Source organism: Mesoplodon bidens (genome assembly GCF_964165515.1).
Source record: "Mesoplodon bidens genome assembly, chromosome: 16".
In the NCBI taxonomy this organism is placed as follows: domain Eukaryota; kingdom Metazoa; phylum Chordata; class Mammalia; order Artiodactyla; family Ziphiidae; genus Mesoplodon; species Mesoplodon bidens.
Window position 1 is genome coordinate 44889775 of NC_138173.1, and position 25192 is coordinate 44914966.

General features: G+C 41.5%; 1 protein-coding gene across 2 annotated transcripts in view; it reads right to left on the bottom strand.

The window, feature by feature from the left end:
* Positions 1-25192, bottom strand: part of NCALD (neurocalcin delta) — a 298403-nt gene that overhangs the window by 185857 nt on the left and 87354 nt on the right. For both annotated transcript variants that reach the window (XM_081259035.1, XM_081259036.1), the window contains exon 2: positions 9963-10012. The gene's annotated coding sequence lies outside the window, so the exon portion shown is untranslated. The remainder of the gene's footprint in view (positions 1-9962; positions 10013-25192) is intronic.

Sequence of the window (25192 nt, forward strand, 5' to 3'; positions counted from 1 at the left end):
AGGAGTGGGTATTGGAAGCCCTCCCTGGGACTCCCCCCCTCCCCCGGCCCTGTGGACACCACCCCAGGGTGGGGGCAGGGCAAGGCCAATGGAGTGAGGAGCTCACTCTCTTTGGGCACAAATTTTAAGGGGGGGCACCAAAAAACTCAGTAATCAAAGTAAATATATTAATGCAATACTTTAGAAAGTCAACATTGTTTTGAACTGATGTTTTGTTTGTCATAGGTTTTTTTGCATTAATTTTGATTTTTTTAAAAAAATATTGCATTAAACGTTATTCTATGGAGTTTTATGGTGCCTTCTTTAATTTTGTGACAAAGCGAGTGCCCTAGTCACCTCCCTCCCCATTCCTTACAACCAGCCCCATGTCACCCTATGGGTGCGTTATCAGCACCCACGGCCTTTCAGAGGATGATGTACACCTTTTTAATGTTACCTTTGGACTGGATCATTCCTCTGGGCTGCTTTGATACCATTTCGGTTACTGGACCTGCCTCATACACAAATAGATTTGAAGCGTGTGGAAGCTCTTGTACCTGTATGTCCAGAGTCACTTTTTGAGGGACATGTTAAGGTGAAAAGGGAACTAACATTTTATAAAATACACACTAAGTCCCAAGTGACACTAGGGTAAGGAACTTTCTAACCATCATTGCTCATGACAAGCCAATGAGATTTTGTATACATTCTTTTGTATGAATGAGGAAATGGAGGCTCAATAAATGAGGATTACAGAAAATATTAAAGCCAGGTGGAAGCTTCCTGCTACAACTAATTACCTATCAAACAGCTAACACTGTGGACATAGTTAAGGCACCTTTTTGCCTGTCTCCCTAACATGTGCACAGAACCTCCCTCGTGTGTAAAGAGCGTTCCAGTGCTTCATCTCACTGGAGCTTCATGATAAACCTGGGAGGTAAAAGTCTCATATGTAAGGCACGCTAGCATGGACTCATCAGTTCTATTATATGGGTGAGGACATACTCGGAAAGGTTAGGTAACATAACCCAACGTCACCAGCTAATGAGTGGCAAAACTGGCATTATAGACCTAGGTCACCTGAGGCCTGGTGAGTTGTGCTTTGCATTATATCCTTCCCACCCTAGAGGAGCACCCCCAGCATAGGTATTTTTGACCCAGTACCACTCATGTTCATATCATAGAGAGTTCCCAAAAGGAATAATATCTAGGACTAGAAATTCTGATAGGAGGAAACTAGCACATAAGGGAAGGATCCTGAAGTATTGAGTGCTATCTACCCTGATAAGGAAGACCTGAGGTAAACAGGGGGTTAAGGGAGTAGAGGGAGTGTTAGGAACCCCTGGGAGGATGGAGGCATGATGAGGCTCAAAAGGACAAGGCCAACCTTGGCCTGCTTCACCCCTTTGCCAAGGGTCATCCTCTTGGTGCTAGGATTCATTGTAATTGTAATTAAAGCAATTGTAATCCATCAATGCAACTTCTGCTCAAACCCCCCAATCTTTCTGAAGATGTGGTACATAAATACAATGGAATATTACTCAGCCATTAAAAAGAATGAAATAATGCCATTTGCAGTAACATGGATGGACCTGGAGATTGTCATACTGAGTGAAGTAAGCCAGACAGAGAAAGAGAAATATTGTATGATATCGCTTATATACAGAATCTAAAAAAAAAAATGACACAAATGAACTTATTTACAAAACAGAAACAGTCTCACAGACTTAGAGAACGAACTTATGGTTACTTATGGTTACAGGGAGGCGGCGAGGGGGAGGGGGGAAGGCGGAGAGGGATGGTTAGGGAGTTTGGGATTGACATGTACACACTGCTATATTTAAAACGGATAACCAACAAGACCTATTGTATGGCACAGGGAACTCTGCTCAATATTCTATAACAACCTAATCGGGAAAAGAATTTGAAAAAGAATAGATACATGTATATGTAAAACTGAACCACTTTGTTGTACACCTGAAACTAACACAACATTGTTAATCAACTTTTATTTTTACTTTCTATAAAATAAAAAGTTAAAAAAAAAAAGAAAGCAAAAGAGCAATTTCCAGCTTCCAGTTCCCATTTGTCACAGGTGCCACCAAAATTTTGTGATCAGAAGGAACATCATCTGAACACAGGGCACAGAGGAGACCATTCAGATGGGAGAGAAGGATCAGACCAAAGTGAGGACAGGATACAGGAGCTGAGGAGAGGGACAGGAGGCATTAGGGTATCACTTCCAACCCAGTGCCAGGGAGAAAATGGCAGGTGCTCCACTTTGGAAAGAAATCACACTTCATGTTACTCCAAACAACTTCCAGGGAGGCATCAACCCACATGAGAGGTCACACCTGGTATTATATCTCTGTAATGAGATGTACAACAGGCACTTTCAAGTTTTAAAGTACTTGAATGTGCAAAGTTTCACAGTTGGTCACATGTTCATAACAGCTATGTGCCTCTTTCATTGGGGGAGCTGCCACACCATGCTGGGATTCCACAGGGCAGCATGGCTTCCCCATTCATCAAAATAGAGCTGCTGAAAGAATCCTCTGGCAATTTTAACTACACAAAAATAGAAGACACCCCAGGCAAAGTGTGAGAGACCAATCTTGTAAACAGCAGGATGGTAAGGTATAAACAAGAATGGAAAGAAAACATATAGCCTTTAAAAAAAAAAAAGTTGCTTTCGACAAGGACGATAAGATGGGAATAAATTGAGCCTCAAATATCTGGAACAAAGCTCAGAGAAGTGTTAAAATCACAAGCTAGGTGGGTGCAGGAATTTGCAGTGACCCATTCCAATCTGCCAACTCATCCCTTTTAGCATCAAGCTTGATTTTACGGACCCCTCTTTCAGTTTTATATGCTTAGGTTTTCGTTTGTTTGTTTGTTTTTCTCTTTTTCTTTCATGCACCACAACCAGCATTTTTAAGGCTGTTGCAACTTTCCTGTCACATCTTTCTTGGCCTCTGACCCCACAAACAATGTTGCTTTGGAGAAAGAACCACAAACCACAATATTTCCATCTTTCATTTGACCAAATCTTGTTCTTTCATGCAGGGAAAATATGTTCTCATACTTGTACTAAGTCTTGTGTTGTTAGAAGATGTAGTGCAGCAAAACTCCAGCATCTTCTGTCCTTTCAATCTTTCTACCAATAATTAAGCACTGAGCATGTGCTCTAGACAGTGACCTGGGGATAACAGGGATGAACTGTCAGAACCTGGGTTTGAGGACCACACAGTCCAATGGAGGAGACTCAGAAGTAAACAGTTATGAAAAGGGGTGAAGCTACCTTTATCCCTCCACTCTACAGTGATAATGTGCATGGGTTCCACGCAGACTTTTTCCACTCCTTAGCAGACTGCTTCCAGGCCAAAAATGCCTCTGCAGACCAACCGATCAGGGGATTAGGTACCGGTCGCTAAGCAAGCACAGACGTTGGACACTACTCATGTTCTCCTATGAAGGGAGGAGGTCCTTTCTAGGAAGCTATCCTCCATCCTCCTCCACCTCCATCACTGCCTTGCTCTGCATACCTCTTCTCAGCCTCAGACCTCCAAACTGCCTTGCTTGGACTTACAATCCTCCCTAGCTTTAGTTATTATTACTGCAGTCACCCGTGTCATGCATATTTACTATGTGCCAAGAACGGCCCATACATTCACTTGTTGAATTTTCATGGCATCCTTGGCCTTTGTTATTGTGGTGTTATAAATGAAGGAAATGATCCCCAGAAAATTTTAGAAACTTGTCCAAGTCTACACAGCTGACAGGTAGAAAAACTGAGATTAGAAGACAGAACTGTGTGATCAGAAAGACTCTTAAACAGTACACTTGTCTGCTCCATAGGCACATGTGGTCCAACTGCCCTGCTAGGTTATTTACACTATAAGGAAAGAGATCAACATTTCCATTTTTTTAACAGTTCCTAGGCAGGGTAAACCTGTAAGCAAGCAGAGTAGGAATCTCCCTGTGTGGTGTTATTTAAGGGAGGCCAGACAAGGATGGGTTAAAAATATCTTCACTGTTGCTTATCACAGTGTCTGGAATTTCACCATCGGAGATACATTACTTTGGGTCTTGAAGTCGTTCTGGTTTTCAGGATTTCTCTATTAGAACAAGACTGCCCTAGTAGTGTCATACTCAGCTGAGACCTCAATGACATCAGGGCCTCAGAGAATGAGTCACAGGAGAGATGCCTAGAAAGGAGGCTGGGATCTGGGAATAGCAAAGTGGTCCTGAGAGGTCCCAAAGTCAGGAGTGGTCCCAAAGTCAGGAGTGATCATTTTGCTTGGCTGACCCCACCTCTGTGGTCCCCAGCACAGGGTGAGCCAAATGGAGCGTACATAAGTCTCAATCTGAGGAAACACTGTTTTGATCAGGTGTAAGAGTTGGAGGCATGGGGCATGGTGATAGGTAGTCATCAAGTGCTGAGGAGCCTGAGCTTTGTGAAGGTGCAAAAGACAAGAGGCAGAATCCTTGCCCTCAAAGCGCTAACAGTCTCTTTGGGGAGAAAAAGTATCCCTAGCAAAGAATGGGTAAATAAGACAAGACAGGAATGACCAACAACAGAATACACGTGTGACAGGAAACTCAGGAAAAGGAGAGCTCAGTGTGGGAGGAGGTGGTGTGGGCATCACTGGGGACACAGGACCCCAAGGACAGTACCAAATAAAGAGATATGATGAATGAGTTGGTGAATGCCTGTCTTATGCCAAAAGAAGACCCAGGTGACAACAACGAATTGCTACCTTGGTACTCCCAAACAAGGAAATCCATCTCAGATTTGATTAGATGTTAAGATGGTCTAGAAACAAAATCTGAAGACAGATATAATGTACAGAGATACTATTTAGAATATATACTACTTCAAATTAAACTCAGGTCTTTCGATAAGAAGATTGAATGGTTGTTCCAATCGTACTATTAAAAAACCCAGAATTTCAGTAATAGGTGAAAATAACAGATTTATATATTAAGGTAGGTGGTGAATAAATCTGATTATATCATTAGGCAAGACTAAACCCCTCTAAAACCAGGGGGAAAGAGATCTGATGATCACCACAGGCCAACAACATTGGCAAATTCCAAGACATTCCCCTGGATTCAGCTCTGATAAGAATGCTTTATGCTGTGACCTTCCAGCCAAAAACAAATGCTCTTCTTCTGGGCTTTCACATAATACTTCCTTCCTAAGCAGGAAAGGTTACTTCTATTTACTCTAACTTATCTTGTATTTTTTTTTAAAAAAAGGTCCCTTTATTTAATTCTTACAAAGAAAACATCTCCAAGGAAGAAAGGAAGGAAGCAAGCAAGCTTTGACCTTTATTTGCTACATGAGCTATTTTACCAATAGTTACAAGTGATTATGTTTTCACCATTCTGAATAACAACCCTTTGCACCCCTTGGCATAAGAGAACCAATAGCTGCAGCTTAAGGCTTAGTGGTGTGTGAGCAGAGAAATACAGGCAGAAAAAGACTAGAAAAAGGGTGAGGGGTAAGGGAGGAGGAGCCACAAGAAATCATTTCTCCTTTGAGTTTCTTAACTGAAGTATTGCAATACATATTTTCTTGTCATGTCAACTTGGCTGCTAACAAGCTTCATTTCCACAAGTTGCCTGTTTTCTTTAAGGTGGCTGCGTATCTGAGACAAACTGCAAAGGTCTCTGGTTCAGTCTGCTAATAGGTTTGTATTAACCTCCATGGAGATGCACAGACAGTGAACACATTATCCAAACCCACAACTCAGACGCAGGGTCTAACAAAGGGTACTTGTGCTTTATTTCCAGATGCAAGCAGCAGCTTGGCAAATGCAGTTCCAATGACTAAATGTTAGGATTTCTGGGACATTTTGGTCTTATAAGGAGCAATCAGAAAAAAAAAAAAAATTGTGTTCCTGAAAATCTGGGTGGTGATTACAAAACTGGAGCAAAATGACAATAGCAGAATTTCTGTATTTACTATTTTATAAGAAAAGGATTCAGAACCCATAAAAAGAAATCAGTGAAAATGGATATTTAATACATTTAAAATATACAAATTTATAAGCATCATGTAAAATGTAAAAATTATAAATTAAACAGTATCATCCTATTAATAATTATTAGTAGGCAGAGTGTAAAAACGTTAAGTATTAAAAAACTAAACAGTCTCAAAAATGAAAAAAATTAAGTCACGAAATGTTGAAAATGAGATAATATTATTTGGACTTTTATAATGAGAGTGCATAAATGTTGCCACTGAGAACATATTTTTGTGCAAATTTCTTCACTGAAAAGGAAAAAAAAACCACCCTAATCAGGAAAACAGTGATGTATTTATGAGCTACCTTCAAATATATTTCTCTGACTCCTTCATCTTCAAATACTCCTCAGAGTTTAAAAATATTCATCCAAGTTCAATATAATGTTGTGTATTTGTGTGTGGATGGGTGGGATGAAACTTATTTCGTTACCTCGAGTTGTAGTTTGCTTGAAGGCAACAAGCAAGCATTTCTGATTTGTTCTCCTTTTATTTGGTTTGCTCCTATATGCCCAGCTGCCTGTGTCGGTTTCAAAACTCTGTTGTAGTGGACACACCCTAACGTGACTGCCCAGTGAGTCACGCCCTAGGATGATCCCCTCCCCTTGAGTGTAGGCACAACCTGTGACTTGCTCCCAAGCCAAGAGAATATTGCAAAGCCATAGGGGATAGTCACTCCCTTGATTAGGTTACACTATGTAAGTCTCCATCCTAGCAGACTGGGGTCAGAGATTCTCCTGCTGGCTTTGAAGTCAGCTGCCACATTGTGACAAGGCCTATGAGAAGCAATCAGCCACACGGCAAGGAATCCTGAGTGATACCTGGGAGGTGAGAGGACCGCAGGTGACAGCCAGCAAGAAAACAAGAGACCTCAGTCCTACAACCTCAAGTGAATCCCACCAACAACCACGTGAACCTAGAAGAAAAAAAATCGGGCTCCAAAAAGGAACACAGCCCAGCCAACATCTTGATTATACCCTTATGAGACCCTAAGCGGAGGACCCAGGTAAGATACACCCAGATTCCCAGTCCACAGAAACTGCGGGATAACGGTTACATGTTGTTTTACGCCACTAAATTTGTTATGCTGTTAAATTTGACAATCCACTTCGAACTCCAATAACAATTATTCTTGCAAAAGAGGTTTGTGTTGCCAGTGCTATTTTCTTCATCCATTTGAGGATAGCAGAAATATAACCTAAAGCTTTATAGATGTGTACACCTCTGTCCAATTCAAAACTTTAATGCAGAATATAATTCTCCACTTATGAGTCTCAAAACATAAATTAGTTGAACTCAACATTTTTCAAAAAACTATTATCTTGGCACTTGAAAATTGGAGAGTATACCTTCAAACCAGTTTTTTTTTAATGTGCATACTTCATTATTTTTTAGAATAAAGTCTTTAGTTTTGAAAGTTTCAGATTTGCAGAACTATTGTGAAGCTAGAACAGAGAATTCTGGTATACCCCGCTCCCAGTTTCCATTGTTATTCCATCTTACATTAGGATGGTACGTCTTTCACAATTAGTGAACAAATATTGATACATGTTTATGAACTAAACTCCATACTTTATTCACATCTCCTTAGTCTCCACCTAATGTTCTTTTTCTGTTCCAGGATCCCATCCAAGATACCACCTTACAGTTAGCTGGCCAGTTGCCTTAGGCTTCTCTTGGTTGTGACAGTTTCTCAGACTTTCTTTGTTTTTGATGACCTTGGCAGTTTTGAGGAGGACTATTCAGGTGTTTTGTAGGATGCACCTCTACTGAAATTTCTCTTATGTTTTTCTCATGATTAGACTGGGGTAATATGTTTTGGGAGGAAGATCACAGAGGTCAAATGCCATTCTCATCTCACATGATGTGAAGGATACCTACTATCAATATGGCATATCTCTGTTAATGTTAACCTTGACTACCTGGCTTGAGGTAGTGTTTGTCAGGCTTCTCTATTGTAAGTTACTCTTTTTTAAAAAAAATCTCACCCCCTTTCCATACTGTGCTCTTTGGAAGAAAGAAACTCTGTGCAGCCCCATCCGGAGTTATGCTTTACCTCCCATAAAGCAGAGTATCTACATACATTATTTGGAATTCTTCTGCATAAGAGATTTGTCTATTTTCCTATATTTATCCAATCATTTATTTATATCAGAATAGATAGTTATCAGATTTGGGTTATACCTCAATACTAGTTATTTATCTTGTGGTTCAAATTGTTCCAATTTTGGCCATTGGGAGAAATTTTAGTTGGCTCCTATATCCTTTCAACATACATTGTGTCACAGTCATCATTATGAGATTTTGTTTTTGTTTTACCTTTTTTCTTTTAGTACTTCCTTACTTTCTGGCACTATAAGATACTCCAGGCTCATTTTGCATATTTCTTGTCCCAGTCCTCAATCAGCCATTTCTCTGGTTCTTTTTATTGGGAAATAATACTGAAACCAAGATTTGAGTGGTAGATATATTTATTGCTACTGGAGCATTATTGCTTCTAGGCTAAACCAGTTTTTCAATCTCTAAATCTGGAACCTCAAAATATCCCTATATGTTTAATATATTTTAATTTATTCAACAAACATTTTATAGAGATTACCACATGCCAGGCATTATTTTAAGCATTTCGTAAATATTCACTCATCTAAGTCTTGTAATAACCTCATAATAACAACAACAACAAGAGAGGTAGTTTTATTAGCCCCATTTTGTGGATGGAAAATCCCGGGCACTGAAAGGTTTGGACCTGTGACCAAAGTCATGAAGCTAGTAAGTGGCAGAGCCAGGACCTGAACCCAAGCATGCATCTGGCTCCAGATTTGGGGCACTAATCAGTGCACCACATTGCCTCACACTAGTGAGGACCTCAAAGAGCATAAAATTGATGAATTAATTAATCCACCCATTCCATTCATTCTCCAACAAATTTCTATTATGTGCCCATTAGGTGCTAAATTCTCTGCTAGATGTTAATTGGTGCTTAATGCCATTTGAGATACTTCTTGGACTACGGCCCAATTTAAAATGGAAGAAGAAGCTGTTGTAATGTGCCCCTTGAAAGGACTCTGGCAGCTGCCTGGGATGAAGATGGTACATAAAAAACACTCCACTAGGGCTTCCCTGGTGGCGCAGTGGTTGAGAGTCCACCTGCCGATGCAGGGGACATGGGTTCGTGCCCCGGTCCGGGAAGATCCCACATGCCGCGGAGCAGCTAGGCCCGTAAGCCATGGCCGCTGAGCCTGCGTGTCCGGAGCCTGTGCTCCACAACGGGAAAGGCCACAACAGTGAGAGGCCTGCATACCGCAAAAAAAAAAAAAAAACACTCCACTAGGTGGCTGCAGATATACTTTATTATGCTATGGGCAATATTCAAGAGTGATAAGCAGTGCCTTATTTATTTAATTTCTATCCATTATCCTTTTCACAAATTTTAAAGAGAGGGTTTATTATCTTTCCTGTATATGAAACTCCCTTTTTTTCCCCATAAATTTATTTATTTATTTATTTATTTATTTATTTTTGGCTGCGTTGGGTCTTCGCTGCTGTGTGCGGGCTTTCTCTAGTTGCGGTGAGCGGGGGCTACTCTTCGTTGTGGTGTGCAGGCTTCTCATTGCGGTGGCTTGTCTTTGTTGTGGAGCACGGGCTCTAGGCACGTGGGCTCAGTAGTTGTGGCTCACAGGCTATAGAGTGCAGGCTCAGCAGTTGTGGTGCACGGGCTTAGTTGCTCCGCAGCATGTGGGATCTTCCCGGACCAGGGCTCGAACCCGTGTCCCCTGCATTAGCAGGCGGATTCTTAACCACTGCGCCACCAGGGAAGCCCCCAAACTCCCGTTTATTATACTATTACTCACTGATAAAATATATGAATGAAATTGTCTCTGGTGAAAACCACAGAACAAAACTGAGATTTCCATTTACAGCAACTGAAAGAAAATTTTAAATGTTTACTTACTTTATGACTGTCGCCAGTGGGTGGTTCCAAGGGACCAAAGCTGAGATGATCTAAAAGAAAACAGGCAAAATAAATATGTTGAATGAAAAAATCTTAAAGGATTTTTTAAAGGTCATTTATCCCCACATATTTACTGGCAGAACTCTGCGAGGCATCCCGTGACTTGGCCTTAGTTATCAATAACCCTTTTGGGGAAGGGAGTGCAAATGGGGTATAGGTAGCGCTCTCCAGAAAGGACTTGTCTAGAAAAGGCATCAGAGGCAGAAATGGGGAGTCTGGCATTGACCTCTTGTTGATATTTATAAACTCCTTGGAAGAGAATACAGATCCAAGGGAAGGGACAGTCAGGAACACGGATCTTCATTTTGCACTTCAGAACAAGCACCAAATGAGCCTCCTTCTAGATGAACCAAAGTTTAGGTACATTCCAAAAAGAATTAGCAGACACAGTGTGATAATGTAACAATAAGAAATCACGATAAATAGGTCAATAAGTGAGATTAAGGTATTGGTTAGATTCATAGTTCAGAAGAAAGGAATGATCAAAGCTGTTAGCCCAGGAGGAGGCTGTATGGGAGGGAGCCTGTGAGGAGTGCGGCTCAGAGTGTCTGACTGAGAAGGCTTGGAGGAAGGGGGTGTGGTCTGCTGAATCCCATCGCCAATGGACACGGGGAGGGGGCGGTCTCTCAGATTGTGTTTCTCGCATTTATAACCTCTCTTTGAGAAAAAGTGTACTTTAGAACTCTGGGAACACTAGAACACTAGTTTTTAGACAATCTAATTAGTCTACCTACTACAGTTTCAAAACTATCAACAGGGTCAAAGCCCTCTTGGGAGATCTGTAAAAAGAAGAAAAAAAATTCCCAACTCATATTCATTTAATTCTTAAATATCAGAGTGTTACTTGTATTAGGAATAAATACCAAGAAATGCACAATTTGGGGGTTTCTAAAAATCCTCCTTTTTATTAAAAAGAATCAACTGGAGTAATTCGAGAAGAAAAGATGTTCCAACTGACATGTTAGAAAAAAATAATATTCCACCGATTTCTGTGTATTTGATGATGTACTAATCATTGCAAAATGCATCTCAGTCAATAAACCAAGGACTCATATTCCTCCAAGCATTTAACAGGGAACTGAATACAGTTAAAGCAGAACTAGGAAATTTACCAAAGAGTTAAGAGATCTGTCCCTTTGAACATAGTTAGAGGCGATATATTTCAGTGGTAAGGACCCTCAGGCAATACTGAACCTCTGGATGTACCACAAATAATAGTTATTATGCTATTTTTAGTTCTGGCAATATAAGAATTCTGATGTAAGACAGATTCTTAATTTTTTCTTACTACAATAATCTGTACATTTTAATAATATAGATATTTAAAAGATATTTTGGCTTAATATAATCTTTCCAAGCATGATTTTTTTAACTAAAACAAATCTGTGAAATGGTTTTTGTATATTTTCCTTTATCTCATAGTTACTTTGTTAACATATAAGCGCATTACAATTTGAAAAGTGGTATTTTAGGCTTTTTCACTGTTAAGATGTGGAATTAAGTCAAATGAATTCACAGTGTTTTACATTTTAAAATATATATAGTTAACTCTGTTTCAGAGCTCCAGATTTTACTGAAAACAAAACAAAACACAGTGCTGAGTTAAAGTGTCAAGGTGAATACATAAGCAGTTTACCAGAACTGACCAGACATAGGGCCCCAAAAGGCTTTCTTTAGTGTCAGAGTGGACAGGCCATTAAAAACCAAGCCTGTCGCTGGCATCCAAGTCAGCTGGGTGAGACCAGGAGAAGAGTACACCACCCAAGAGGTATCAAAGCTCTGTCTGTTCTCTATGCCACTGGACAAGTCTCACTGATTTGCTCACAGAGGCACAATGAAACAGCCTATCTTACCTATTTTTTCTCAGAGATTGATAAGAAAATGATGGAGGTGGGGTGGGAGGGGCAAGGACACATGGGAAAGCAGGTGTAAATAATCCACAGGGTATATATGCATTGTTTATATAATAGCTGCTTTCATTGAAACAGATACAGAAAAGAAATTTTGTAGACTACATGCATATCTTGCTAATTCAAATGATCATGTCAGGGAGACAAGGGGATAAGGTAGGAAGAACACAGGTGTGGAAGTCAGGAGTCCTGGGGTCTAACCCCAGCGTGGCCATTAGTTAGCAGGGAGCTAACTTTGGAGCAGTCACTTACCATCACTAGATTGCTATACTCCGAGAATGTATGTAATCACTCTAAAATCCCTTTTGACATCCATTTCAAGTTGGTTCTTACTTTTCCTTTAAGATCTCTATCAGGAAGTTTACTGTTTATGAACAAATGAATACCGCCAGCCAAATCAGCTTTTTCAGAAGGCAGAAGTGAATCCTTTTTTAATGGTGATAGTGCTTAAAATAGTCACCATATATATTTTGGTTTGCATACACAAACTATAAGGTCTATGATATGAAAGTCTGAAAACATTTGGATAAAAACTGCTTTAAAAGGTTTTAAATGTTATATGAAGATATTGTACAGTTACCAACACCATTTAACCATTATTTCTAACTACCTGATCAGTCAGCCATACCATCCATTCATGCTAACAATGAATGAAATGGTTTCTAGTCTTAGTGTTGGTATCTAATTTTTTACCCAAAACATGGCATTTTCACTGAGCAGTATATTCTGACAAGTACTTATAAATATAATCAAATGGCTTTTTACATTCCATTTTAATTTGATTTAATAAGTCTAGTAATTTGAATTTCAGCATCTAACCCTAACTTTCCTCTGGAAGTGAAAAAGGCTTAATATTTATTCATTTAGAAAAAAATGTACCATGCTCCAAAACACAATTCAACTGGAAACAGATGATATTCATCCTCTCAGGGGCTCTTAGCATAAGCTAAATATATTCACAGCATAGCTGACTATTTATAAACCCAGCTACCATCACAACCAGAGAGCTGTGTCGATGGCAGTCCATTCATTGGTCTGAAGTAAAAAGCCATGAATCCTGCTAGGGTGGAGGCCACGTCTGAACATCACGCAATCAACACTGGCTCTACTTTACACAAATGTTTAATAAAAATATTTTAAAGCACTTCATTGTCTTGTTTTCTACTTTTAGACTGAGTACTTAAGTGAGGATTAATTTAGTACTTTCCACTTCAGGAAACATGGACGTTAAGTATGGAGGGGGCAGATTTAATAGGAATCCAGTTTCCCTCAAAGGACCATTGCTATTGCCCGTTTCTCATGGCACAACCTCATTTGGGCTAGGTGCTCTCCTGAGCTTCCTTCAGATGCCATGATTCATTCTGGTGCCATGACTCTGGGGCTCAAGTTGTGAGGAACAGATATTTTTCTCATTTCTTTCTCAGACCTGGTCGTAACTTCAAAAAGCACATTATGAGAAGATAAAAACAATAATAGCACAAAGAAACCAACCTGATTCCAGAGAAGAGAGATCCACTAAATAGGGGGTTAAAGAAATGTCTTATTCAGCTAACTGGTCAGTCAACAACAGAGAACTGACGAGCGCAGGAATTCCAGGCCACCTGCAATGCCCCTCTTGGGAGAAAGGCTGGCTGGCTCACAAGCAGAAAAATACAGTCATCCAATAGCCACACATAAGGGGTGTGTGTTTATCCATTCATTCAACAAACACTAATTTAGCATCCACAGTGAGGCAGGGGCTAGCCCTAGAAATGAATGACATAACTTCACCCCTAAGGGGCTCACTGCTAGACAGGGCAAGCCAGCTAGTCACTTATGACAGACAAGTAAGCAGATAAACTAATCAGAATGGGAGCAGCTGAATGACAGACTCATCCAAACATGGGGAACCAATCTGAGCAACACCTCCACACACTCCTCACTCCTTCCTTTCCCTGTCTTACGGTTGTTCTCATTAGTGATTTGTCATTAGCTCTGTTGCCACTTGATGTCATCTACTTATTTGTTTCTGTTTGGTTGTCTGCTCCCCCCAACTCAGGTATGTCCTTGATTTCTTGGGTTCACTGAGGTAAACCAGCCCCCAGAAGAGAAACTAACACCTAGTAGGTGCTCAGTAAATATCTGTTTACTAAATGAATGTATGAGTGAATAAACATCATAGAAGTTACTCAGAAAAAGGAATGACTGTCTAGAAAGATGGGAGGAAATGAGGTTGAGTTCTTATAAAAGGCAAATTTTGACAGAGAGGAAGTTGAGAAGTCAGTTGAGAGAAATTGGCTTAGCAGGTCTTCAGAAACACCCAGCGATAGGTCTGTGGAGAACAACAGGTAGTTTTGTCTGTCCAGTGTCCTGTCCTCATGGCTTTGGTGGGGCGGCCAACCCCAGACTTCACTCTTCTTACCACTGGGGAGGGCCCAAACTTGGGCTGGGCCATCTGAACCTCCCTCGTGGGCATTCAGAGGCGACAGGACAAGAGGCTGTGTGGTCAGCAGTGCAGCACCTCACAGGATGGTTTACTCGCTCGTTCTTGCTTTGAAGACCCTCAGCTGCCCTGGTTCCCGCATTCCCCAAGGCCTCTTCCCTCAGTCAGCTCTTCCCTCAGTTCTATAAGCTATTTTTTTCAGGCTCCAGTCGGTAATCTCCGTTTATTTCTGTTAGTCACATCCAAAGCTCTCTATGACCACAGGGTCTGATTAAAGATGAATGTGGTTTACAGGGACTCTCAGGAAAGAATTTTTCTCGAACACTGACCATGTGCAGGTACTGAGCTAAGCTCTCTATAGGAGTTATCCAATTTAATCAACAGAACCATCTCTATGAGTGCCCATTCCCACTTTAAAAATGAGGACACTGACGTTTACTGACGTTAAGTAAAGTGTCTGAGCTTAGCTCAGAGGGGCATAGGTGAGCTGACTGAGGTAGGCAGGGCCCAAAGGGAGTTTGGATTTTATTCTGAGTGCAACTTATTCTCCCATTATTCCCATAAGAAAACACATCAAAGAAAACAAACCTAAAAAAAACAAGGAAAATATTTTAACAAATATTTTCATGTCTATTAATGCCGAAGCAGCTGACAAAGTGCTATACTCTTGCAACGCTGGGCTGCAAATTGAATGACGAGCCAGGAACCGACTGGAAAATGATCCTGCAAAAAGCTTCACACGGCAACTGTTCTATGAATCCTTAGCAGATATGAATTAAGAAATGGACAATCTCTCCAAGATCTTACGAGGCAGAGACGATGACCCGCATTTTATACAAGGAAAATGAAGCTCAGAGGGGTCCATATCTAATTAGGTGGAAGAACCAGAATTTATGACCAGGCTTGTCTGACATCAAATCTCAGTCATAACCATCATGCCATACTTCCCTCAGATTCAATTTAATAAAACACCATGCTGTTTGATCAACATTACTGAAGAATTACGTAAGCCTCCTGCACCACAGATATTCTATTAAAAAAAAACTTTAAAATATATACCTTGTTGGATGAAAATTTTTCACATTTTCTGTACTTTGTATACCAAATGCCCATGTTAATCACATGAATATGACTGATTCCATGTTGCTGCCCTCATGCACTTTGAAATGTAAACACCTGTTTGCTCCTAAAGGAAATGGGCCTATATTACAGACTCAGAACACTGTATTATTATTTTCATTTTCTGTGTTTTATTTTTTTCCTGTCTCTCTCTCTTTTTTTTTTTTTGCGGTACATGGGCCTCTCACTGTTGTGGCCTCTCCCGTTGCGGAGCACAGGCTCCGGACGCGCAGGCTCAGTGGCCATGGCTCACGGGCCCAGCAACTCCGCGGCATGTGGGATCTTCCCGGACCGGGGCACGAACCCGCGTCCCCTGCATCGACAGGCAGACTCTCAACCGCTGCGCCACCGGAGAAGCCCTTTCCTGTCTCTTTATTCACTTTCGAGACTTTATTTCTTGCAATTTTCAGTGTGACTGCCTCTTGAAACTTTTCCCTGGATAGTAACATGCTATTTGTTACTTACTTGGGATTAAGAAACCTGACAACTTTGTTAGCATTCTTAGTAAAAGAAGAATAAAGAGAAGCCAAGCAAGGAATATTAAATGCAGAAATAAAGGGCTGTGGAAGGTAATGTGGCCTGGGGGCCTGACTTCAAAGGGCAGGCCTGCAGGGTGTCCTCAGAGGAGGGTAGGGAATGAGCTAGAACAGAGAGCAGAGGCCAGACCGTGTAGGACACGGATCATCCAGAAGGTCCTTCTGAGTTGGCAGTTTATAACACTGGGCACACTCTTTTATGGGAACAGCATTTTACATGGTGGTTGGGTTGTCAAACCATTCTTTAAAATCTTATTTAATCTATTATATACAGGAAATATTTTCCCCTCGATTCTATGAGAAAGTGAAATAGGAGCGAGAAATCAGAAAGTCAGGTAAATATTGTAAGGCCATAGGCTCTAAAAGAAAAAGGAGGAGGAGGGGCAAAGGAAGGAAGGAGGGAAAGAAGGGAGGGAGGGAGCGAGGGAGGGAGGGGTGTTTCCTTGGTAGGGGGTGTGTAGGAGGGCAGATCCAGGTTTGTGGTGTCTGAGCGTATACAATTAGAAGCCCTTTTAAAATAAATACAAATTATAAAACAAAATTAAATATAAATGGGGATATTTTTTAGGATGAGAAAAGTATATTATAGAAATTACAAATTTTAATAACTGAAAAATAGCTTAGCATTATAATATATGTTTAGTAATTAACTACCAGATACATGTATATATGGAAGTGACTGTAAAATCACATAAATATATCTTATTAAGCCCCTATAAAATGTGTCCCCAACTCAGCTCCCCCTGACTGATCCCCAAAATGCCTCTGGCTATGCCAACACCTCTCCACGTGAGGGTAAAGGCAATCACAGTGGAAAGAGACAGTGCTCTTAACCAACTGTAGTCAAAATCTCCTTTGAAAAATCTTATAAAAACACGTGACCAAGGAAGCCCAAGGCTAGGGTGCCTTAAGCATCCGAGCTCAGGGTAGATCCTGTGCCTTTCCCTCCTCCATGTCCACCCTATTCCCGTGATCAGAGGGCCCTCTTCCTCCCATATCACCACAAAGAGGAAGCAGAAAAGAGTCCATGCTCCTGCTTTAACCAGTCAGGAGAGCTCGGGTCTCCTGATCCAGACTCATCAAAACGTGCCGCCTCCCACAAGGCACACGAGGGAAGCTGTGCAGCACGACGATGAGCACCATGGACCCCACCGGACTTTGATGGGGTCTGGGCTCTACATCGTCTCTCTGAGACAGTCATGAAAATAGCTGCATCCAAATCTTCCTTCATCAGCACCCGTGTGCATGTGTGGGGCGTGGGTGTGTCCCTCTGCAGCCAGGACATCAAGTGCTCTGGCCATGACTTCAACGTTTCCTATTCCAGGGAAGTGGTGACGTGACATGGCTGGTCTGGCAGCCTCTATTTGTTTCTACTGCAAAGCTTGTACAACTCCTTTTTTGCAGGTTTTGCCAGTGACTTGGCCTTCTGAACTGGAAGCTCCTTATCAGTGTCATATAATCAGGAGCAGGTTGTGCCCCCAGCATCAGTGTTTCTGGCATCACTGAGCCTGAAATCAGCCTGGACCATTCCACCAACTTTCTTTCTGGGTCTTGGGGTCAGCCGGCCCATGGGAGATTCAGTACTATCTGTATTCCAAGGATCAGTGAACAAGCGAATGTCCACCCCAAGGTGAAAAGGGCATTTACTACCTAGTGGTGATTTGGACTTTACATGAGAACCTGGTCGATGACCTAGAGCATCTCTGTTATCGGAGGTCTGGGTAAGAAGCCAGAACTCCTCCCTTAGAGCCGGGCTGGGCCCTTGTCCACAAGGCCGGCTGGGTCACGCTGCCGGTCCTAAAGCACCCTGTGTGCATCTGAAGTCAGAAACTCTGCCAGAAAAATGGAAAGTGGAGTCGGGGAGCAGAAAGAACTCAGGGCCAGGGACTTGAGTGAAATGTGTATGTCTCTATGTCCTGAGCTGTGAAACAGTCACAAACATTATTTGGCAAGAAATAGGAACATGCGTGACTGTATCTCCTAACAGATGTCTCACATGGCAATTAATAATTTTTCTTTTCTTCCTCTTTCTTCTGTTTTTGTTTGGTTGGTTTTTGCTGTCTCTTTTTTCTTTTTAGCACAGCTCCTCTCATTTGTGGGGACAGGCAGGTCCCATGCAGAGCACGTCACATACATTATCTCTTTTATTTCACGTAACAGTCCTAAAAAGGAGGAATCATTGTTCTTATTTCACACATGAGGGAACGGAGGCTTTGGGAGGTGACAGCTATACTCATGGGAGCGCCAAGCCTGTTCTATCAGGAACACTCAGCATCTTTCTCTTGATAGACAGATGCCATCATAGGCTAGAGTAGAGGTCTTTCCTTTGGCACCCTGCGTCACATTCTGCCCACCCCTCTGCTTTCTGCTGCAACTGGAGGACCGGTGGAGGGGGTGCAGACTCCCCTGGGGCTGGCAGTGCTCTCCTAGGTATCTTCCGACTTTCTGCCTCCAGTCCTTCCCCAGTGCTGGGGCCCTACAGTCTGCAGGTGCAGCCAGGAAGCATAGGGGACAAAAGCTCCGGGATGGTTCTCAGCCAGGGGAGAGTGAGACTGGATGGATAAATGCCCACCCGTCCTCCTTCCACAACTCCCAGAGACAGTCTAAAGAAATCACATCCCTATTTGCCTACTCAAATGCCTGCCTCAAAATTTGCTTCTGACGGGGAAATCAAACTAAGACATCTTCCAATGATCCCATTAATTCCATTTGCCTTGTTAGCAGACTTTCTGCTTCGATGTACATGCATTTTATATGGCTATCAAGCTTCTCAAATGAAGGAATTTCTTCCCACTTTTTTTCATTAACCAGTCATTTCCCTTAACTACACTGCCTTTTAAAGAAAAAGGGATGCAAGAGAAACAAGCATGCTATAAACATCTCCCTCTTCCTCTGCTCGGAGTCCTGAAGCCCAGGCTCAAAGTCCCATTAAGAGGAGAGCTCATCAGAGCTACTGAAAACACCTCCTACTTTGTTCAGGGGGGAAGCAGACACCTCAACATACTGTAATAAAACAAAACTTAGGGCTTCCCTGGTGGCACAGTCATTGAGAATCTGCCTGCCAATGCAGGAGACAGGGGTTCGAGCCCTGGTCTGGGAAGATCCCACGTGCCGCGGAGCAACTGGACCCGTGAGCCACAACTACTGAGCCTGCGCATCTGGAGCCTGTGCTCCGCAACAAGAGAGGTCGCGATAGTGAGAGGCCCGCGCACCGCGATGAAGAGCGGTCCCCGCTTGCCACAACTAGAGAGCCCTCGCGCAGAAATGAAGACCCAACACAGCCAAAAATAAATAAGTTAATTAATTAATTTTAAAAAAAGAGCTAAAAACAAAACTTAAATGATAATCTGACAAGCTAATTAGTTAGAAAATATTATTTTGCTGTCAGATATTTAGGCATAAATCAGAGGCAGTTCATATAAACGACTCTAATGTTTACTTTTTTTTTTTTTTTTTGCGGTACGCGGGCCTCTCACTGTTGTGGCCTCTCCTGTTGCGGAGCACAGGCTCCGGATGCGCAGGCTCAGCGGCCATGGCTCACGGGCCCAGCCGCTCCGCGGCATATGGGATCCTCCCAGACCGGGGCACGAACCCGTATCCCCTGCATCGGCAGGCGGACTCTCAACCACTGCGCCACCAGGGAGGCCCTAATGTTTACTTTTACACAAAAAAACTATCTAGAATTTTTCCCCTTGGCATTGTTAATTTTCTATTACCTAGAAACAGCATTAATAGCAACAGTTTTTCTTCCATCACACACACACACACACACACACACACACACACACACACGCCCCTTGACCCTCACACCTGCTAAAAATCAATGATTCTGGATCTCCTTCCACTAGAAGTGGAGAGACTTTTGCTTGTATCTCCACCCTGACCCTGGACCACTGCTGTAGGCTGAATCATGGCCCCTCAAATGTGTCCTAATCCCCAGCACCTGTAGGTGTTATCTTATATGGCAAAAGGAACATTGTTGATATGATTAAACTAAGGATCTTGAGATGGGGAGATTATCCTGCATCATTCAGATAGGGCCAGTGTAGTTACAAGGGTCCTCATGAGAGGGACGCAGGAGGGTCAGAGTCAAGGGAGAAGGCAGTGAAAGCAGAGGTTGGAGTGACACAGTCAGGAGCCAAGGAATTCCAACAGCCTCTAGAAGCTGAAAATGGCAAGGAAATGGATTCTCCCCTCAGACAGAGCCTCCAGAAGGAACCAGCCCTGCTGACATTTTGACTTAAGCCCACAGAACTGATTTCAGACTTCTGACCTCCAGAACTATGAAAGAATAAATTTGTGTTGCTTTGAGTCTCTAAGTTTGTGGTGCTTTGTTACAGCAGCCATAGGAAACTGATACAGCCACCTTTTCATTCTGCTACTTCATTTCTATGCTGACCTAACCAGCACCCCTTTGCTCCCCTCCCTAAACCTACATACTACATCCAAATGAGAAATTAGAGAGTAGTTTCCTCCTCATCAACCCTGAATGACATGTCCTGGGTGTTGGAGACCTCACAGCACTAGGAACCCTGTACCATGAGGACAAGAAACACTTGCATACAAGGGGTAAGATGTACAGAAACAATCAGGACAGCAGTAGGGGCTACAAAAAAGGATTTAGGAGTCATTGGCATATGGGTGATGGCTGAAATCAAACCACAGCTATGCCACATAAATATATGATAGCGGCCTTGGTAGAACTAGGAAGTGGATAGGGGGTTTAGTTTGTAAATGATACCCTATCAGAGATGCACAGAAAGTTAGCAAAAGAAAATGTGATCTGGAGTATAATTTTTACAAATTTTTCTTGAGCTGAAATGCAATCTCAAAAAGCTGATGAAGAAGATTATGTCTCATTTAGAGAAAAGCAAGCCTCAAGGGAAGCTCTTGAGTTCTGTTATTAGACACAAGGATACAAACATAGTTCCTACCCTCAAGGAGATCACAGATAATTTCATTATAATGTAATTTGTGGTATGATAATGGCGTCCCCAAGCGTTACGGGCGGGGGAGGGGACAGTTGGTCCAATTTATGGACTGAAGAAAACCCTACTGGAGGAAGGAATAACTAAGAGGAGTTCTGAAGGATGAAAAGAACAGGGAGAGAGAGGGGAACATTCAAGGCAAAAGAAACAGCACAAAACAGTGGAGGGAGTTAAATGAATATGAGTAGATGAGTTTCCCCAGGAAGATAATGCATAATGAAAAAAAAAAAAAACCAGGAGCAAGGACAGAGCCCTGGAGAGGAGGAAGGATTAGAGAAGGCAAAGGAAAAGAAGCCCACGAATGAGTCCAAAAAGAAAAAGAGGAGCAGGAGGGAAGTCTGGGGGAAAAAATCGATGAGGGTAGAGAGCTTCAGGTAGGCAGGAGGTGAGGAAATAACTGCTAAAAGGGCCAGAGGAAGCCATGAGGGAATTTTCACAGGGCGGATTCACTGGATGATGCGAGTAAACACCGGATTGCAAGGGGCTTTCACGTAAACGGAAGTAACGAAGTAGAAGTAGATGCACCATGTTCAGTCTGCCCTTTCCAGTTTCTTGGTTGAGACAGGAATGAGAACCATGTCTAGTTGTCAGGTTTTTAAACTTTGGAGACCAAAATAGGCTTCATAAGCTGGCACTAAAAAGAATAGATAAGATTTAAATACACAATGAGAAGATAAGAATCAACTTGGACCATCCTCCTCAGACTAAGGCAAACCTAAAATAAGGGAAAATAGCACCACAAGAACAGTGGGGCAAGCTGGCTGGGGAGAAGAAAAACGTTTTAAAAGTATGAGACTACATATTAAAAAATGTATCAAAGAAGTCTCAAATTAAAGATCCCAGGAAGGAATAAGGAGATCTGGAAGCAGATGAACTAGAGAAATAAGTGGGAATAAGTTATGAAGTTTAAGACAAAGAAGTAGATTCTACATCAAAGGGGAAAAATTAATAATTAAACAAAATATTATGAAAACTACAAGGTAAAAAAATAAAGAAGGAAAGCTCATCTTAATTGATGAGATGTCTGGAATGCAGACTAGTTTTAACGAGGCACGCTTTTGTAAATCACACAGAAGCTTAATGCACACAAACCAGTGGTGAGTGTTACTAAGTAGGTTCTTAGTTCTGAAGAATTAAGACACAATGATAAAGTAGAAGACAGGAATATTTAAAAAACCCAATTTCGGGCTTCCCTGGTGGCGCAGTGGTTGAGAGTCCGCCTGCCGATGCAGGGGACACGGGTTCGTGCCCCGGTCCGGGAAGATCCCACATGCCGCGGAGTGGCTGGGCCCGTGAGCCATGGCCGCTGAGCCTGCGCGTCCGGAGCCTGTGCTCCGCAACGGGAGAGGCCACAACAGTGAGAGGCCCGTGTAGAGAGGCCCACGTACCACAAAAACAAAAACAAAAACAAAAAAAACCAATTTCTACAGTCACTTTTAAATTTAGCAAAAATTTCCTAAGGACTGACCTAAGGGGACAGAATTACATTTACATGATAGCATAACTTAACAGCAATAAACACAAAATGGAAAATTGAGTTTAAGGAGGATGTTAAAATGTTCTTTTCATGCAACCCAAGTGGCCAGATAAGATGTTGATGGATCTAGTATAAAAGTGAAGAGCTTAAAATCCACAACAGAAAACAAGTGATTAAAATGGTCAAGGAAAATAAAGAACAAGAGGAAAGGAAGCATTTGTGGTGTCAAATGCTGTCAACAAGTCCAGTACAACGAACACTGAGAACTAATCATTCCAGTTAGCAGGACAGAGGTCACTGGGGACCTTAACAAAAGGTTTTGGTAGCTTTCTGGTTACACATATTTGGATAATCTTGTGAAGAAAAGATCAAAATTGTACCATCAGGATGGGCAGGCAAAGAGCATGATCCAACTCAGTGTTGTCATTTCTAATCATTTTCTGATAGTAATTTCTTTGCTGAACAAGCAAAGAAATAATGGTTAAATTTGCAAGTGGCAATAGAAACACACAACAAGTAATTGCATCCTGAAAAAGTCTAAATAATGATAATGACCTACAGTGTATCCTCAGTCCTGAAGCTGAGGTCAGACCTTCACCTTGTGCTGAGCACAGGCACATGACCCCACAGATCCCTGGTCATTACCTGTGATCACCAGTGACTGTCTGGCCTTACTAAAGGGCTGGGTCATCCTTGTATTCACTTCTGAAAGTCAAATAATTAAATCTTTTTTTAAAATTAATTTTTTATTGAAGTAGAGTTGATTTACAATGTTGTGTTAGTTTCAGATGTACAGCAAAGTGATTCGGTTGTATATGCATATTATATATATATTTTTTCAGATTCTTCTTCATTATAACCTTCATTATAGGTTAACAAGATATTGAATATAGCCCCCTGTGCTATACAGTAGGTCCTTGTTGTTCATCTATTTTATATATAGTAGTGTATATCTGTTAATCTCAAACCCCTAATTTATCCCTCCCTTTCTCCCCCTTTCCCCTTTGGTAACCATAAGTTTGTTTTGTATGTCTGTAAGTCTATTTCTGTTTTGTAAATAAGTTCATTTGTATCATATTTTAGATTCCACATATAAGTGATATCATATGATATTTGTCTTTCTCTAACTTATTCACTTAGTATGATAATCTCTAGGTCCATCCATGTTGCTGCAAATGGCATTATTTCATTCTTTTTTATGGCTGAGTAATATCTGTTTTATATATATATATTTACTGGTATATATATATATATAGGTATTATTATATATTGTTATATATTCTTTACCTATTCATCTGTCAATGGACATTTAGGTTGCTTCCATGTCTTTGGTACTGTAAACACTGCTGCTATGAACATTGGGGTGTTAGAGTTTTCTCTGGATATATGCCCAGGAGTGAGATTACTGGATCATATGGCAACTCTATTTTTAGTTTTTTAAGGAACCTCCAGACTGTTCTCCATAGTGGCTGCACCAATTTACATTCCCACCAACAGTGTAGGAGGGTTCCCTTTTCTCCACCCCCTCTCCAGTATTTATTATTTGTAGACTTTTTTGATGATGGCCATTCTGACCAGTGTGCAATAATTAGCTCTTGCCTTGTCCTTATTCATTCAAAGGATGGAGTATAACATGCAGGTGATGACATTATTATATACCTAGTTAAATCTGGTATCTACCAGTGCTTGGATTTGACCAGGATTCCTAAGGAGAGGGAGAAAGCACATTTTCACCACTAGACAAGGCAAGCTTTATCTCTGTACCTTGATGCCAGAAGAAAAATTCTTCTGTAATTGCATGCCAGGTCACTGATTGGCTGTTAATAATTGTTCAATGCATTAATGAAGGGATAGGAAAGAGGAGTGCAACCACAGCACAAATTAGTATAAGCAAATGAAGGTCTTTCCCACAATCTTGGTGAAGATGGGCAGCACTTTACTTAATGTTCCACTTTTTCAGTGTTAGAGAAACTTATGGATTCAGATTTAATTGAAAAGAAAGCACATCTTAATTGATGAAATGTCTGAAATGGAGACAAGTTTTAAGGGAGGCACGCCTTTGTAAATCACACAGAAGATAACTGTACACAACCCAGTGGCATTTGCAATTTTGAGAGGAGTACCTGGAAGAATATTTTTGACTTGGCATGTTGAGATGAATCTCAAATACTTCTAGAAAATTAATTATTAAGGCAGAGATCCAGGGAAAATCCGTTGTCTTGGGTGGCAATAGGAAAGGATTGGGTTCAATATCAGGGAGCACTTCCTGACAATAAGACAAGATAAGCACTGAGATGAACCAAGGAAATTTAGCGACACTCCTGGATGAAAATATATAACAATCATTAATCCATCACCTGTCAGAGGAAATGTGTATGGAAGCAAAAAGATGATCCATTTTAAATGACGTGGACATGCCCTTATCAAATGTTGACACTAACAGTTAAAATACAAATTGTTCTGTGTTCTTTTATGGGATGGTTAGTCAGGTGTGGCCACAAGTAGAGACATAGGAGAGGCTCAGGAAAACAAAAGTTTATTATATTCACAGGTCCTAGGAACAGGAGGCACACCAGGCCATGCAGGGCTCCATGGGGAAGCCTCAGGGTAGTCGGGTGGTCAGGAGACAGAAAGCAGGAGCAAGTGGGAAGTTTGGCCAGAGCCTTTATAGGGGTTTCCACGGGAAAGGCAAGGCAGAGCAAAATAAACAGTTCTAAG